Raw genomic sequence first — 17942 nt, forward strand, 5'->3', positions numbered from 1 at the left:
CACTCACATGTGGAATTTAAGACACAAGACAGATGAACATAGGGGAAGGGAAGCAAAACTAAGATGAAAACAGGGAGGGGGACAAACTGTAAGAGACTCTTAAACACAGAGAACAAACTGAGGGTTGCTGGTGGGGTGGGAAGGACTAAATGGGGGATGGGCATTAAGGAGGACACGGGATGAGCACTGGGTGTTGTATGGAAGTGATGAATCACTAAATTCTATTCCTGAAACCACCATTACACCATATGTTAACTAACTTGGATTTAAATTAAAAAAAAAAACAAAACAGTAAAGTAGAGGAGTTTTTTCACCAAAAATAAAAATAAAAAGTAAAAATTGCTGACAATCATTTAAAAAAAAAAAAGGAGGATTCTATTAGTAAAGGGAGAATGGAAAGTGGATGTTGGAGAATAAATAGCACCCTCTGACTCAGCACAGAAAAAATTTTTACAACATATTAAATAAGAAAACCAGGAAATAAAGCAGAATCCATTTTACATGTCTCTGTGTACCCATACACACAATTCTTTTTTCCCCTATATAAACAGTGGTTATCTTAGACTGACACCAGTTTACAAATCCACGCCCTCCTGGGATAAACACCCTGGATATTGACTTGCCCTCCTTAAACACAACGCTTCTGCCAAAACTACCATCTGTGGACTTATAAAATACCTTATCCATTGTCATGGTATTCCACACAGCATTGCTTTTGATCAGGGAACTCACGTATGGCAAAAGAAATGCCACCAATGGGCCCACGTTCTTGGAATTCACAGATCTTCCCAAGTTCCATACCATCCTGAAGGCGGCAGCTTTCTGCTACAACAGTGGAATGGCATTTCAAAGACTTGGTTACAGGGCCAGCTAGGTACTGGCAACACCGTGCAGGGTGCTGACAAGGGTCACCAGAAGACTGTCCACATTCTGAATCAGCATCCAATAATCAGGATCCCTTCCCTGATGCCAGGATTCATGGTGCGGGGGTCCAGGAATCCACAGGTAGAAATGGACACAATACCACTATTACCCCTACTGACTTACTAGCATACTTTTTGTTTCCTGTTCTCATGACTTTATGCTCTGCTGACCTAGAGGACCTAGTTCTAAAGGGAGAAATACCATGCACCCGTAGACACGGTTTGTTGAAGTGGGAATTAAGACTGCCACTTGGCCACTCTGGGTCCCTTTCCTTTGGGCAAGGAAGGGAGCTGTGGTGTTGGCTGGGATGACTGATCCACACTCTCTAGGAGAAAAGGGACTACTACCCACAATGGAGGTAAAAGCATGTCTGGCATACAGGACATCCCCTAGGCTATCCCTTAGTAGTGCCGTAATTAAGATCAATGGAAAACTACAATGCAATCCAGGTGGCACTACTTACACTCCAGATCCTTCAGGAATGAAGGTTTGGGCCACTCCATTAGGTAAAGAACCACAACGAGCTGAGGCGCTTGCTGAAGGGTATAGAGAATGGGCAAGAGAAGAAGAGTATAAATATCAGCTATGACCACGTGACCAAGTACAGAAATAAGTCTGCAATGGTCAGGAGTATTTCCTGATCTTGTTATAATTGTGTTTACATGTCTACATACATACATTAAGCAAATGTCCATATGAAGCGAAATTCTTAGCTCACATGTATTAATACACACAAATACAGCAACACCAAGTATCTCTGAGGAGATGCGTACAAGTGCCAAGTTGACAAGGGGTGGACTTGTGATGGCTAATTTTATGTGTCAGGTTCAGGGGACTAAGAGATGTCCAGACAGCTGGTAAAACCTTATTTCTGGGCATGTCAGTGACGGCATTTCTGGAAGAGCATTTGAATTGGTGAACTGAGTAAAACAAGACTGTGGTCTTTTCTGTTTTCTTTTTGCCAATGTGGGTCGGCATTATCCAATCCTTTGAGAACCTGAACAGAACAGAAAGGCAGAGGAAGGGTGAATTCACCCTGTGTTTGATCTAGGTCATCCATCTGCCTGCCTTCAGACGCTGGCGCTCCCAGTCCCCAGGCCTCTGGACTCCTTTGAGGACTTAACCATCAACATCCTCCCTGATCCCCAAGCCTTCAGACTTAGACTTGAGGACACTATCAACGGCCCTGGTTACGGTTTACAGACGGCAGCTTGTGGGACTTCTCAACCTGTACAACCGCGTGAGCCAATCCCTGTAATAAACATCTATCCACATCTATCTAGGTATGGAAGGCACTCTCAGTATTTAATTCCAAATCCCTCATTTTACACTAATAATAACAAAAACTCAGAAATCAAAAGTGTTGCTTTTAAGGTCCTCCAGCCAGTTAGTGAAAACAAGGGCAAGTAGAGGTCGTACACTGGTTCCCATCCCTGGGCTCCTTCCACTATGCTGTTCCATCTTCCAGGGAGGGCAAGCTTTGTCTTGTTGTAATTAGTCATTCCCATGTGTTAAATGGTTTAAGAAATTTTTCCTTCCACATGAGAACAAAGTTCTGGTCCCAAGTGGATCTGAAAGTCTGCTCAGACATTACCACTTCAGTACATTTACTGAAAATGAAACAGACTTTTGAAGTACAGAACAAATTTTTAAATGTTAACAGGCAACAACTTATTCCCACCGTCCATTTCATAGAGCGCAGTAGTGGTGATCAGAGCTGGAAAGCTCACTTCAGTTGAAATGATGAAGGGAGGGAGGAGACGATGACTCCAGCACAGGGAGAATACATCACGACCGGTGTATCTCATGGTCCTGATGACTCCAACTTGGTTTGAGAAGATTATTCATTACCTTGGTCAAGGATCCAAATATAACCCAAGTAAAATTAAAGAATAAGTGACCCTTTCAAAATCTGAAATCACCTTTTGTTCAGTGAAGCTGCTTCTGACAAGGGGTGTACAACCCAGCAGAATGCAGTGTCTGCACTCTCAGAAATCTATCTATGAAAGAGCATAACAGATATTCAGTCTAAAAACAAACACTGAAACCCACAAGATGGGAATGTAGAATGCTCATATCAAAGGAACTTATTCTCAATGACACACAAATAGTTACACATGAACACTTTTACCTAGATAAAAATTAATTAGATAAAATTAACCTAGATAAAAATTAACCACCATTAACTGGTTCCTGTTAATGCTGTCACTGTACCCAGCACTTTTTTTTTATTTTTTTTCATGTTTATTAATTTTTGAGAGACAGAGAGCATGAGTGGAGGAGGGCAGAGACAGAGAGAGAGAGACAGGGAAGCAGGGAAGCAGCCTCCGAGCTGTCAGCACAGAGCTCGACGCGGGGCTCAAACCCATGGACGATGAGATCATAACCTGAGCTGATGTCGGACGCTCAACTGACTGAGCCACCCAGGCGCCCCAGTACCCAGTACTTTAACATATGATCTTTCATCTCAACAACCCCACAACATTCTATTCTTGCTGCTGATAAAAAAACAGTGAACATTCACCAGAAGTTGAGTAACTCAGGGGCACCTGGGTGGCTCAGTCAGGGAGCGTCTGACTCTTGATTTCAGCTTGGGTCATGAGCTCACAGTTTATGAGTTCGAGCCCCTGCATGAGGCTTTGCGTTGACAGCACAGAGCCTGCTTGGGATTCTCTCTCTCCCTCTCTCTGTCCCTCCCCTGCTTATGCTCTCTCTCCCAAAATAAATAAACTTAAAAAAAAAGGGGGGGGGAGGAATTGAGTAACTTGCCCAGTTATCAGTAACTGTTATATAATCTTACCAAGAGAAGAGTCAAATACTTTCAGAAAAACGAACTTGAAGGATATATTTTGCTTATTAAAGAGAAGGATATGGGCATTATCTTCAACCATAAAGTCCTAACTACCATCTCTGCGTATATGAATGTGGACTTACGTACGTGACACAAACAGTGTAGCATCTGGAAAGCAGGCGGCCTGCAGGACACGTTAGGGGTACGCTACCTGGCTCTGATAAGACGTCTCAACGGAGAGGCCCACGCATGTCATCACACCTACGTTATCTTTCCTCGGACCCAGACCAAACTCCTTTTCTGAATTCGCCATTCAACCGCCAAGTCTGCATTCCTGTTTGCCCACCGCTACCCCCACATCCCTCGTTTCCGCATCTGCGTCCTCCAGATTCCCATCTATTACCTCATTCCTTTTCATTGGAGGCAGAGAACTCAGAGAGCCCAGAGCGAGCCTCCGGCCTCTTCCTGCAGCGATGAGCCCCCGAGAGTTAGCCTATCCATCCCGCTACAGGGTAGGGTGCCATGCTTTGTTCACAGTCTTTTCTCAGATGGAGAAGAAATACCCCAACTTCCGAGGACAAGGGTTGAACAGCAAGAAAATGATTAAAAGTTCTTAAACTCCGAAATGAACAAAAGGAGATAAGCGCGTGTAACAAAAGGTCCCGCTCAGGACCGGCGTTAAGGGCACCGCGGCACACCGCCCGCCCGCCTCCGAGCCTCGCGCCGGCCACGCACAGCTCTGTGGCTCCCTCGGCCTCGCCTTCAGGCCTCGCTGCAACAGCCACCGGCAGGAGGAATCCCTTCACTAAGGAGAAAGATTGAGAACTACTTGCTCAGAGAGCCACAAATCAGAGGACAGGCCGAGTCAGGCCCACGTCGTCCGGCTCCACTTCCACCGCACCCACGGTCGCGGAGGAAGCATGAATCTGGATGCCGTCAGGTGGATTCAGAGCCCACCTGGGGCACGGGAAGTGAATTCCATGCTTCATACCGTAGTGTGGGTCGTGGCGGAGCCGTGTCCACCCGAGGAAAGCAGGGAGCAGCGAAAGGGGCATCAGCTCTCCAGAACGAGGCCCAGCAAGGCCCCAGCCTGAGCCCGTCCTCCAACCCCTCCTCGGGCCAATCCTCCCCCTCCCCCCGGGCCCCGCTCACAGTTTGCAAATGGTCCTACAGCCTAGCGGGGGGGGGGGGACACCCCACTATTAAATACTGTTAACCCAGGACCAGAGTCTGTGAAATGTCCCTCAACAAAAAGGTAGACAGTCCAGAAGGACTTACTTAATGTTCATCCTTTTGGGGTCGCCTGGGTGGCTCACTCAGTTCAACATACGATTCTTGGTTTCAGCTCAGCTCATGATCTCATGATTTCATGGGATTGAGCCCCGTGTCGGGCTCCACGCTGACAGTGTGGGGCCTGCTTAGGATTCCCTCTCTCTCCTCTCTCTCTCTCTCCACCTCTCCCCCCTTCAAAATAAATAAATGTTAAAAAGAAATCTGTTTTCAGACTTTTCTTTCTTCCTCCAAAGTATAGTCAAAGTGAGCCTCCAGACAGAATGCAAACTGGGGTAGCCACTCTGGAAAACAGTATGGAGGTTCCACAAAAAATTAAAAATAGAACTACCCTATGACCCAGCAACTGCACTACTAGGTATTTATCCAAGGGATACAGGGACACATGCACCCCAATGTTTATAGCAGCACTATCAACAACAGCCAAAGTATGGAAAGAGCCCAAATGTCCATCAACAGATGAATGGATAAAGAAAATGTGGTACATATATACAATGGAGTATTACTCGGCAATCAAAAAGAATGAAATCTTGCCATTTGCAACTACGTGGATGGAACTGGAGGGTATTATGCTAAGTGAAATTAGTCAGAGAAAGACAAAAATAATATGACTTCACTCACATGAGGACTTTAAGAGACAAAACAGGTGAACATAAGGGAAGGGAAACAAAAATAATATAAAAAGAGGTATGAGGACAAAACAGAAGAGGCTCATAAATATGGAGAACAAACTGAGGGTTGCTGGAGGGGTTGTGGGAGGGGGGATGGGCTAAATGGGAGAGGGGCACTAAGGAATCTACTCCTGAAATCATTGTTGCACCATATGCTAACTAACTTGGATGTAAAATAAACAATAAATAAATTAAAAAAGGGCGGGGGGGGGGGCACCTGCGTGGCTCAGTCGGCTGAGCGTCTGACTTCGGCTCAGGTCATGATCTCGTGGCTCGTGAGTTCCAGCCCCGTGTCGGGCTCTGTGTTGACAGCTCAGAGCCTGGAGTCTGCTTCGGATTCTGTGTCCCTCTCTTTCTCTGTCCCTCCCTCGCTCATGTTCTGTCTCTCTCGCTCAAGAATAAATAAAATATTTTAAAAAACTAAAAAAAAAAAAGCCTCCAGAAAGGGGAGTATTCAAAAGTTTTTTTGGAAGTCATCTGGTGGTTCTTATAGGGGAGAAAATCCATTTCCCTTCTACCTTTCTAAGTTCTCAGACGGGTCTCTATAAGAAAAGACAAATTCAAGAAAGCATACAAATTTACTTCATACAAACTTTACGTGATACAGGAAGCTTCATAAGGAAATGAAGACCAAAGCAATAGTTACACTAAATTCTTATACTAGGTTTGATCAAAAGTAAAGAGAAAATGAAAGAAAATGCAATAGGACAAAAAGGAATGTGAGCTGAGAGGGGTAAGTGGGGAAACAGTCTTCTCGGTGTCCCTCCTCTTTGGAGACAAGGGTTCCTTTCCTCCGGCACAGGGAGGGCACCTCCCATTTGAGGGTCTAGACCCACTTCAGGGAAGGTCAAACAGTCCTCCCTGCATGTGCCATTTCTCGAATTCCTTCCGTTTATAAAATTCCACGTGCCAAAGGGCCATATTCTGGGGTAGCACGTCCTGAACCCCGTCATTCTCCCGTGTGAAACTTTCCCAGCAGGTTTCACAGTCCACACACCGAGCTGGTGGACTGTCCTCTAACCTAGTGACCCAGTGAACAGCGTCTCGTTTCAGGAGGTGGTAGTGCAGGTGTGAGTAGGTACCCCCCCCCATTAGGTCTCTGTATGGTGTGAACAATCAGGCCTTTAAGAAGGGACGTTTCCCTAGAAGCAGGAGGAAAACAAAGATGGTTAGAACAAACTATAAACTCAGTTTTTGAGTCCAGAAGGCAGTCAGGTAAGATTCTACCTGCTCAGCTCAAAGCATCTTTCAGAGGGTGGAGTGAGGACAGGGGTGACATTGCAATAGATTCTCCGGCTTTGCAGTTCGAACGTCTGTGTGAGGCCATCAGGTGACCCCATGAACTTCCCGAGTGGCCCACACAGCTACAGGCAGGAAGGGAGCTCACACATGACCTGCTGGGTCACATCAGGTCAGCTAGCCTCAGCTTGCAGGGTTCAAGAAAAGGACAGTTTTAGTTCTGAATGGTCCCAAAGCGAAAGGGTAGGGAAAAAAATTAGAAACGTTAATTTGGAGTCTTACAGCCAGGTACTGAGAAAACCAGAAGAACTCAGGATCCAGCCCACTCTATAGACAGATACTTTAAGAAAGTTTACAATTTCCTAATGAAAACCTTCAACTCAATCGACTACAGTTAGCTCCTGAAATACTATTTTTCTCTCTTTAGTCACTCCCATTTCTATCAAAGATAAGGAAGTATTTGTTTGCAAAATAAGCCTAGCCTCAATAAGTGGCCTGATTATTTACACAAGTGCAGCTACAACATTTGTGTTCTGTGGTCAAAGTGACTGAAATTTTTAAGTTTGCTTTGCTGCGACTTTTAAGGACTCTCAGCTTCCAAAGTTTCTCATGGCTGGGAAGCCAAGCCAGGAAACTGTCACTATATTTTGCCTTCAGCACCTATAGATTTGGCTGAATTCCTCTCTTCCTAAGGGTCCCAAAATATTTTAAGGTTCCTGGGCCTCCCAGGAAGCAACATTCCTTACTCACTTATAAGGCTGGGAAACCTGTAAGCCAGATACCAGGCCAGTTTTTCCCCCAAGAGAGTTTCATTACCACCGCTCTATAAAGACCATCTTAGTTCCTTAAAACCGTCTGGTCACATCTAATTGTATACATCATTCCCAAATATGACAGTCGAGTCAACATCGGTAATATAACCAAAGCTTTCAATGACATCCTATTACAAGGAAAAGAGATTCTTGTAGGACCTATGCAAATAACGATATTGCCATGAAAATAAAAAGGCAGTAAGGGTCTCGGGATTCTGGAAGGAACAGGGAGGGAGAAAAAGTCATTGTTTCATCTCCGTTCACAACAGTATACTTTACCAAACTGCTGTAAGTAACAGACAGTTTAAGAGAAAAACCAAACATTAAAGAATGAGCAATGTTTCAAACAACAAGTTGTCAAAAAAATTATAACTCTCCTCAGCAGTTCAGTCTCATGTAATTAATTCTTCTTCTGGTTGATCTTTGATCAGCAGTTTTAGGAACCCGTAAACTTCATCAGTTTGGAAAATTACTCAGACCACTGGCATGGTCTCAAAGTCATTCATGGGAGGGCATCACTGGGCACTGTGGCCTGTAGCTGACTGTAAACACTTTCAGACAAGGATCAGGAGTTAAACACCACCACCACCACCACCACCAGTCCGTACACGACACAAGACCGTAAAATGGCCCTGGTTAAAGGTCTGATGAGGTCACTCCGACGTAACTGACAAGGCACTGTACTTCAGTGACATAATAACCAGAAGTATGACTGATAACCTGATGCTGAACACCTCATAAACATCAAAAGTGCTGATGAATTTCCATGAACTTCATACAATTCGGAAATATTTATATTAATAGCACATATCCATACATTATAACCTAAAGAAAGCTTATCGTCACTTGATTTGACAATACTTCCAACACAGTTTAATACAGCAAATAAGCCCAATTAGTTTAACATCTCTCTCTTTTACAAAGTGAGAAACAAATCCTTTGAGATTTTCCAGGGACTTTCTTTAAAAGCTCAAGTCAGTTTAAGTCACCAAGACTTTATCTAGAATTGGATTTTGGAAAACTGGTCAAAACCGTCAACAGATTTGAATGCTTGATCAAACAGCATCATAGATCATTCTAATACTTAATTATCTATTTAACCAAAATGACAAAAGTTCCTAAAGGCAGATACAGAAGGTAACATAGTTGTGAAAAAACCCTTAGCTGTTTTAATATTGAGAAGATTTGGTTTTCTTAAGTAACCAAAGACCTGATAAGCACAACATGAAGCCCAGGAAATCATTCTGATAACAAAATTTTGGTTCCCCAGGAAAATTACTTAAAACATAAAGAAAAAATCTTTTTACAATTTCTTAATGAAAGCACACCAATAAGCCAAGAAAATTCATCATTCTAGTTTTACATCAGTATACTTCTGATATTAAGGTTCATCTTTTAATTTACAAATAAAGCTATTCAATCATGGCAGCTTGACAACACAATAAAATCCCTTTTCCTCAACCCTTCTACAAACTTTTAAAAAACGTATCTACCTAGTTTTCATTTTTCATCTACCTACTCTTTTCATTTTTCTATTCTAGAACAGCCAGCCATATCCTATATTAGGACAAATTACTTTCTCTCCTAACAAAAATATATCCTTTACACCTTATACACTTTTTCTTATCATAAACACGTTTTCCTTGCATAGTTTGCATACTTTTCTTCTTTGTCTTTATTATTTCTAGTAGTTTCATTCACACAATCTATAAGAATGTTTAACCCTCAGTAACCCTAATTTTCAGTGAAAACTAGGAAGCAGGCAATTATGAGCTGTCTGCCACATGCTAACATCCTGTAGTAAACTAGCAAATCTATGAATTCATTACTTCAGTTTCTAGAGGCATATGCTTCCTCTAAGTACAACTTTTGGATGTGACAAAGGACATGTTTGCTAAATAGATGCACATAAAAATCTCTTGTCTCTCTATAAAATTTAAGAAGCAAAAAGTACATAAATTTATGTTCTGCAGTTAGTATTCCAGTGCTTTATCTTATTTGGAAATGGTCTAGATATTCAGTGAATATCCATCATTTAACTTAGTATAGCTTTAATGTTTCAAATTATCAAAAAATTTGTGGAAACTCTTTTTAAGTGGACAGGGGAGCCTGGGTGGTTCAGTCGGTTAAGCATCCGACTTGAGCTCAGGTCATGATCTCCCGGCTTCTGAGTTCAAGCCCCACGTCGGGCTCTGTGCTGACAGCTCAGAGCCTGGAGCCTGCTTCGGATTCTGTGTCTTCCTCTCTCTCTGCCCTTCCCCACTTGTGCTCTGCCTCTCTCTCTCTCAAAAATAAACATTAAAAAAATTTTTTTAAAAGTACACATATTATACAACAAGATTGCTTTTAAAAAGCTCATAAACTTTTACCCCTCTTACATTAATTCACTTGTTCTTAACAAGTATGCCTGAATTAATCATGAAAATTTTGTGAGATATTAAATAAAACTATCCATCATTTTAAATGATTTTTCTTGTGGACAAATCAGGCAGGCATGAAAAATACTTGATGTCTCCCGTCTTTCTTCCTTTCTTCCTTTCTTTCTTTCTTTCTTTTTTTATTTTACTGTTGTCCTTGACATATATAAATTTATTTTGATTGTACCTTTTGTTCTTAGGTTGGATTTATATTTTCATAATCTTATGCATTTAATAGAGATAACATAAGCTCATGTGACCAGTAAACCCAGGTAGGAAAAAACTGTATGGCTGCATTATATTTAAGGCTGACAACCTTAAAAATTTATCTGTTTTGATTTTATTAACAATCTTAAAGCTAGCTTTATTTACCAGAGGTTAACCCAGATCATGTGAACTTTAAAATAAAAGGCTTGGGTCAGTTTCTATATTCCTTAGAGTTGTAGCAGAGTTGTAGCAATACTTGAATTTATGTAAGTGCTCATTTATCTCCAAGCCAACTTGAAAAGACCTCCTTTAAGGGACTGTATAAATGAACCTGGAAATACTTTCCCGAGATAGAAAAATATCACATACACATAACCTACAGATGCATACAAAGATTTCACAGCTTCCACTCTAGAATTTTAGCGGTGGGGTACCTGGGTGGCTCAGTCAGGTAAGCATCTGACTCTTGATTTCGGCTCAGGTCATGATCCCAGGGTCATGGGATAGAGCCCTGCATCGGCCCAGCCTGGGACCTGCTTAAGATTCTCTCTGTCTCCCGGGGCGCCTGGGTGGCTCAGTCGGTTGAACGTCCGACTTCAGCTCAGGTCATGATCTCACGGTTTATGAGTTTGAGCCCCACGTCGGGCTCTGTGCTGACAGCTCAGAGCCTGGAGCCTGTTTCTGATTCTGTGTCTCGCTCTCTCTCTGCCCCTCCCCTGCTCATGCTCTGTCTCTCTCTGTCTCAAAAATAAATTAAAAAAATTTTTTTTAATTAAAAAAAAAAAAAGATTCTCTCTCTCTCTCTCTCTCTCTCTCTCTCTCTCTCCCCCTCTGCCCCTCTCCCCTGCTCACACACACTCTCTAAAATTTAAAAAAATAAAATTTTAGCGATGCGTCCATAGAACATAATAAAACAAACTCACAGGTTTTTATCCATTTTATATTTTTATCTGAATTGTGTTTGTGACAAAGAGGGTAAATTGGGGGTTACCTCCTCACGATGAGGGCTAATGCTTTGACTGATATTTTTGGAGAAGGCTTAGAGGAGTTTTACTTGCCCTGACTCGTAATCTTATGAGGGCTGTAAGCTACATTTTACACAAGTGACTGAAGAGACGTTTAGTGCAGTCTCCACTGCGCATCTGAGCAGATAAAATATTACATCAGTTTCCAATTGGCCTTTTTTCTTCTCAGCCTGATAATGCTAGGAAGTCTGAAGTTCAAGTGTCTGTGGAGCTGGAGTGGAAAGAGGTCTGGCAGCATGGACAGAAGGACGGATGAGAGGGGCTGGGGGGGGGGGGGGTTACCTGTTGAGGGACCCAGGGGACTGAATGGAGGATCAAGGGAGCAAGAGGAAGACAGAGGAGGAGAAGCCACAGGCAGACAGATGTCTCAGAGGAGCAGTTTGCCATTCTAAGTGTCCTAAAGAAGCCAATGACGTTCCAAATCATCCTCGGCAAAACCATGCCGACGCAAAGGGACATAGAGGGAGCTGGTGACACACAGTGGGCAGGAGCTGGAGAAGGGTTAGGAGCTCCCACGGGAGGAGCAGGATCAGAGAGAAGGGCCGACTTAACAACAACAAAAAAAAATCAGCTTCCAAGGAGGGCAACTTCTGACCAGGTATTTTTTTTTAAAGACCTCCTTTAAAATATCTTACCAGGTTTCAGACAGGACAGACAACAAATACCCCTGACAGTCATGAACTGCCCCCACCCTGACTTTTTTTTTTTTAAACCAAAGCTGCACCTGTTTCAAGTGATTCCAAACTGATAATAAGCCTTTTATGACTTAAAACCAATGAGCCTTTTACGGCTCAGACACGGATACAACCAGCTTCCCAACGAGGGTGCAGAGGAATCCTCCCACCATCCAGAGCCAGAAACAGCCAAGAAGAGACTCTGACAACACGGCTGACAGGTGGCACCAGTTTGGGGGAGGGGTGGGATTAGCCACATATGGGGTGCAACTCACACTTGTGTCCAGCCACGCTCCTGGGGACCCCAGCCTGACAACTGAGCCCTACACACACAAGTGTATAACCTGCACGCCCCGTGGTGGAAAGCCACGCCAAGCTTTCAGGGCGAGAGATGAGACACACAGGAGGACCAGGACAGCAAGAGTGTGGGGGAGTCCCTGGAGGGAAAGGGTCAACAAATGGCTGCCCAAAACAAATCCACAGGAGTCACAATTCAAACATCTAGTTTCTACAACCGTTTCCCCCCTGCTAGTCTGAATTTGGAACAGAAGGGACAAAAATAAGCGCTTACCGGTTTCCCTCTGGCATAGACCAGGCACTACACGACGATGTGAGACAGCTGGCCGCGGCAAGAGTTCCAGCCTTTCATGGACTTTGGCCAGTTCTCCCAAGATCCCGTCTGCAGACTCTGGAGTGAGCAGGGTCCCAGCCAGCCCCTCATGGTCACCAGAAACTGCAAGGGAGGAAAAATACCTTTTCTCTCTACTCTTCTAAATTTTTGGCTGGGTCTCTGTGACAAAAGACAGATTAAGAAAGAAAGGCATATTATTTGTTTTTTTGTTTTTTTCAACGTTTATTTATTTTCGGGACAGACAGAGACAGAGCATGAACGGGGGAGGGGCAGAGAGAGAGGGAGACACAGAATCCGAAGCAGGCTCCAGGCTCTGAGCCATCAGCCCAGAGCCCGACGCGGGGCTCGAACTCCCGGACCGCGAGATCCTGACCTGGCTGAAGTCGGACGCTTAACCGACCGCGCCACCCAGGCGCCCCATCATATTATTTGTTTTAAACAGAAGTTTTATGTGACAGAGAAGCCTTTGTAAGGAAATTAAGACCAAAGAAACGGTTAAACCTAACTTTTCATACTGGGTATGACGAAAACAATCATGGAAAAACACGATAAGATAAAGGAAGATAAAAGCTAGGAATAGTAAACTGGGGAATCTTAGCAAAGAGTGTTCATTCAATTCCCCTTGGCATCCCTCACCCTCAGAGAAGGGTGCTCCTCTCCTCTGGGCACAGGGAGGGCACCCCTCGTGTGAGGGTCTGTGACCTGTTTCGGGGGAAGGTCAGAAAGTCCTGCCTGCACCTGCCATTCCTCAAATTCCTTCAGATTAAAATATCCAACATGCCAAGGTGCCATACTTTGGGGTAGCGCGTCCTAAACCCCATCATTCTCCTTCAAACCAGTCATTTCCAGGGTGCGTGGCTGGCTCACAAGTTATTTCCTATGATTCTCAATGAAAGAGTTTTGCTAGTTAGTAAGAATGGGTATGCAAGTCCTCCCCCACCCCCAGGTTCGGTGCAAAACACTCCAGCCAAGCACAACGACGAGGCGAACTCCTAGTTCTGGCAGTAGAAACCTGATGGCTGGAGAGCGCCCAGAGATGCCGTCTTACAGATTTCAAAATTCTTTTTAAAACGTAGGGCAGAGCTAGCTATAAAGCAAGAGAAATGTTCCAAGGCGGAAATGGTAAGAAAGCACAAACCTAGAGGTGAGTTAGTTCTGAAACCAGCATGTCCTATGTGCATCCGCACAGAACTTGAAGAGGGGAGAGGAGAAGCTAGAGGAAAAGGTCACAGGAGGCAAACCGGTGGGTGTATGCCAGGTGCAGAGCAGAAACCCTCCCACATAAAGCCCTAAAGGGGAGATGCATTAAAAAACAGCTCATCGTACTGTTGATACACACGAAGGAATGGTCAGAAGGAAAAAAAAAAAAAAAGAAAAAGAAAAAAAGATAAATGCATATGGGTAAATCTAAACACTATGTCATTTTCTGGGGTTAAAAGATCAAGTCCCAGAACTGTAATGCCAATAAAGCAGTGTGTATCAGAAAGAGGCTGATCCTACTGTCCTTAACTTCCTTAGGATAACCAGTAAAAGAAAAGAAACGGAATGAAAACCTTCCAGCAGAGGTCAAAGCGTGAAAATGGAACGAAGAGAGAAGACAGCACAGGACAGGACAGAGCATCCGGGCCTCGGAGTCAGAGCCCCAGGTGGGGGGCCCAGGGTGGAACCCCAGCTCTGCACCTGGCAGTTCTCTCCACAAACACAAGCCATCCGCTTCTCAAATTCCAGTTTCTTCATCTTTAAAAAGAGAAAATAATACAAAGCTTCCAGCCTAGGATCTGAGTTAACATTGGAGTACCTGATACCCGGCCCCAAGCCGGTTCCCTTCCTGCTTTTCATGACCCTCAAGTTTGTTCACCACCAAGCAGGTCACTGTTGCAGGCGGCTAGATCAGATCATTTTTATCATGAATACCACAGCTGGTACAGTCAACTATACTCCTTCCTTATTCAGCTGAAAAGATTCCAAATAAAACTGTAGCATATACAGTAGCTCAAGCTGTTTACTGTTCCAGAAGTGTGCTTACATGTATAGGTTTTCGCAAGAAAGATGAAGTTCAGGCTGAAGCGAATGCCCCTTTCGTAGCAAAATGCAAAGGATAACACTTCGTATATGATAAAGAAAACCCAGTAGCTGCTCTCTTAGATACCTACTGACCTGTCCAACCCCCACCTTTCTGCAATTTAAAAAAAAAAAAAAATTTTTTTTTAATTATATCACCTCAAAGATATAAAACTCATTTCAGCTAGTTAAAATTTGTTAAAATTCAGAATGAGCATATAATCCCAAAATACAATAACATCTTGTTGTATAAAGATTATTTTGTGAATTTAGAAACTGTGCTCCAAAAATCAGAGTGTTCAGAAAAAGGTAAGTCAGGTATTTCCCAATAATAGTGTTATAAAGGTTGACTCTAGGACAAAATAACGTGAGACTCCTTGAGTTCAACAGCCCACATATGGATTATCCCTGCTCTCTCCACACCCCCTTTTTAAACTGTCCATGGCCAATTTTATTTATTTTTTAATTTTTTAACATTTATTTTTGAGAGAGAAACAGAACACGAGCAGGGGAGGGGCAGAGAGAGAGACACACACATAGAATCGGAAGCAGGCTCCAGGCTCCAGGCTGTCAGCACAGAGCCCGATGAGGGGCTCGAATCCGTGAACCCTGAGATCATGACCTGAGCCGAAGCTGGACACTCAACTGACTGAGCCACCCAGGTGCCACCCAGGCGCCCCCTCCATGGCCAATTTTAAATTCTGTGTGGATTTTTTCTCTTCTTCACAGGATGTTTCCAGAACTTCCCTGTCTGTACATTTTAAAGAACAGAAATTAATTTCCATAACTGTCTAAGATAAACTTCAAGGCAATTCTGCCCCCCAAATTATAACATGACCCAAAATAAAGTATGAATGCTTTAAGGTTTTTGTTTCTACCAGTATAAAGGTCTGACTACCCCCGACTTTGAAGCACACATGGCGGTCAGCAAGGTGACCCAATCCTCTCACCTGAATAAAAATGCTAAGAGCTGGGGGCACCTGGGTGGCTCCGTCGGTTAAGCGTCCAACTTCGGCTCAGGTCATGATCTCACGGTTCGTGGGTTCGAGCCCCGCGTCGGGCTCTGTGCCGGCAGCTCAGCCTGGAGCCTGCTTCCGATTCTGTCTCCCCCTCTCTCTGTTCCTCCCCTGCTCTCACTGTCTCTCTCTCACTCTCTCAAAAATAAATAAAGATTACAAAAAAATCTTTTTAAATGCTAAAAGCCGAAAATGTTTTGCAAGAAACCAACTGGCAACCACTAAAACTAAAGATGAAAGTTTCATTAGAACAGAAATGGAAAACCCTGCATGTATACACACGCTCCAACAGGAAATGACGTACGTGGTGGACCTCAGGAGTGAAACCCTCAAGAGAGCTGTATTCCACACACAGCAAGGCCTCCGGGCTTGATGCGCGGCACAGCAGCCAAGGGCTACGGCCCTGAGGTCAGGGTGCCCAGGTCCAAATCCCAGGTCCAGTTACTGTGCAACACGGGCAGTCTACGTCCCTTCCACAGACCTCAGTGTCCCTAACTGTGGGGCTGGCACGATAGCCCTTAACAGGCCTGCAGAAAGGGTTAAATTCGAAAGAACAGACACAAAGTCCTGAGCACGAGAATCGGCATATGGTAAACATTTAATGATTCTAGCTAGCCACGGAATCCCGTTTCTCTTATTTTACAATACGGCACTACTGGAAGCATCAAAAAGCACCCTGCGCAGTTGTTAATTCAAGAAATTGTATTTTAGCCACTCACTCCCTGATAGGAGGAGGTGACCCTAATGCCCATCGTACAGCATTCAGCCAACACAACCACATCCAATACCAAACAGCCACAAATGAAATCATTAATAATTATTAAAGCATACCAGTGACCACGGACCTGCTCACCTGAGCCCAGAGATCTTATTACTAACAATCAGGTTACAGTATTAAGGGACTAATGAAATTTTTCTGTAATATACTGCTGCAGTGATCTTGAGAGGCAACCATAAAAAACGGTAATAAAGTCTGGGGCGCCTGGGTGGCTCAGTCGGTTAAGCGTCCGACTTCGGCTCAGGTCATGATCTCACGGTCCGTGAGTTCGAGCCCCACGTCGGGCTCTGTGCTGACAGCTCGGAGCCTGGAGCCTGTTTCAGATTCTGTGTCTCCCTCTCTCTCTCTGACCTTCCCCCATTCATGCTCTGTCTCTCTCTGTCTCAAAAATAAATAAACATTAAAAAAATTTTAAAAAAAACATAATAAAGTCAAAAATAATCAAAAACCACCAATTACTCTGCAACCACAATTCAATATGCCCCCCTCACAGCCTTAGCAGCTGGGGGTGGGAATCGCAGATGCGAACCTACTCAAAACAGTTTCGTTCGTTTGTGTAATACGTTCCAGGGGCATGAGGACCCACGGCAGATAATTCCAAAAGTCTGGTTTGCATTTGACCTTGATGGCCTAAGAAACCCTAAGCAGTCTCAGAGAAAGTAACACCTAGATCTAAAACCTACAACTCGGGGATGGAAAGAAAAGACCCTTAAGAACCCTGGAATTCTCCCATCACCCCCCACCCCCAGGGCAGAAACTATCTGAGACGGAACTGTGACCTGGCAGCGATGACCGATGACCACGGGCAGCACCACCTGAGGTGACGTCTGGAGCAGGAATCTGATAACCACTTACTTGGTAGCCATTAATTTACTCTTCGTTTCAAAGCGGCCTTTTTTTTTTTTTTTTAAACGTTTTATTTATTTTTGAGACAGAGAGAGACAGAGCATGAACGGGGCGGGGGCAGAGAGAGAGGGAGACACAGAAGCTGAAGCAGGCTCCAGGCTCTGAGCCGTCAGCCCAGAGCCCGACGCGGGGCTCGAACTCACGGACCGCGAGATCGTGACCTGAGCTGAAGTCGGACGCTCAACCGACTGAGCCACTCAGGCGCCCCTCAAAGCGGCCTTTTTATCTCGGTTTAAAATGAGTGAAACTGTCTAAAATTTGCTTTGCAGCAAATGGAAATGCATTCATCATCACTCCCCATCATCCTTTTCAGCTGGCAGTAACTTGTGGTTGTAAAGCTAAACAACAAAAAAGAGCGTGGGTGATGTTAATCAAAGCCTGGATTCCGGCCCTGCCCTGCAGCATGCTGTAATGGGGGAAAAGTTCCTGCTTCACATTCCAAAGGAAATGAATTCTTCTGTGAATAGCCCCCCACGCTAATGCCACCTCTCGGTCTGTCA

The 17942-nt window shown here is 44.1% G+C and overlaps 1 protein-coding gene across 6 annotated transcripts in view; it reads right to left on the bottom strand.

The window, feature by feature from the left end:
• The window catches only part of DISP1 (dispatched RND transporter family member 1), a 186809-nt gene that overhangs the window by 152151 nt on the left and 16716 nt on the right, over positions 1–17942 (bottom strand). For 5 of the 6 annotated variants that reach the window (XM_086693280.1, XM_086693274.1, XM_086693277.1 and 2 more), the window contains one exon: positions 12622–12783. The exons of the other annotated variant lie outside the window; for it this stretch is intronic. The gene's annotated coding sequence lies outside the window, so the exon portion shown is untranslated. Of the gene's footprint in view, positions 1–12621; positions 12784–17942 lie in introns of those variants that run through there. 6 annotated transcript variants of the gene reach the window in all.

This window comes from Puma concolor, chromosome E4, assembly GCF_028749965.1.
Source record: "Puma concolor isolate L17-30 chromosome E4, mPumCon1.1.hap2, whole genome shotgun sequence".
Taxonomy (NCBI): domain Eukaryota; kingdom Metazoa; phylum Chordata; class Mammalia; order Carnivora; family Felidae; genus Puma; species Puma concolor.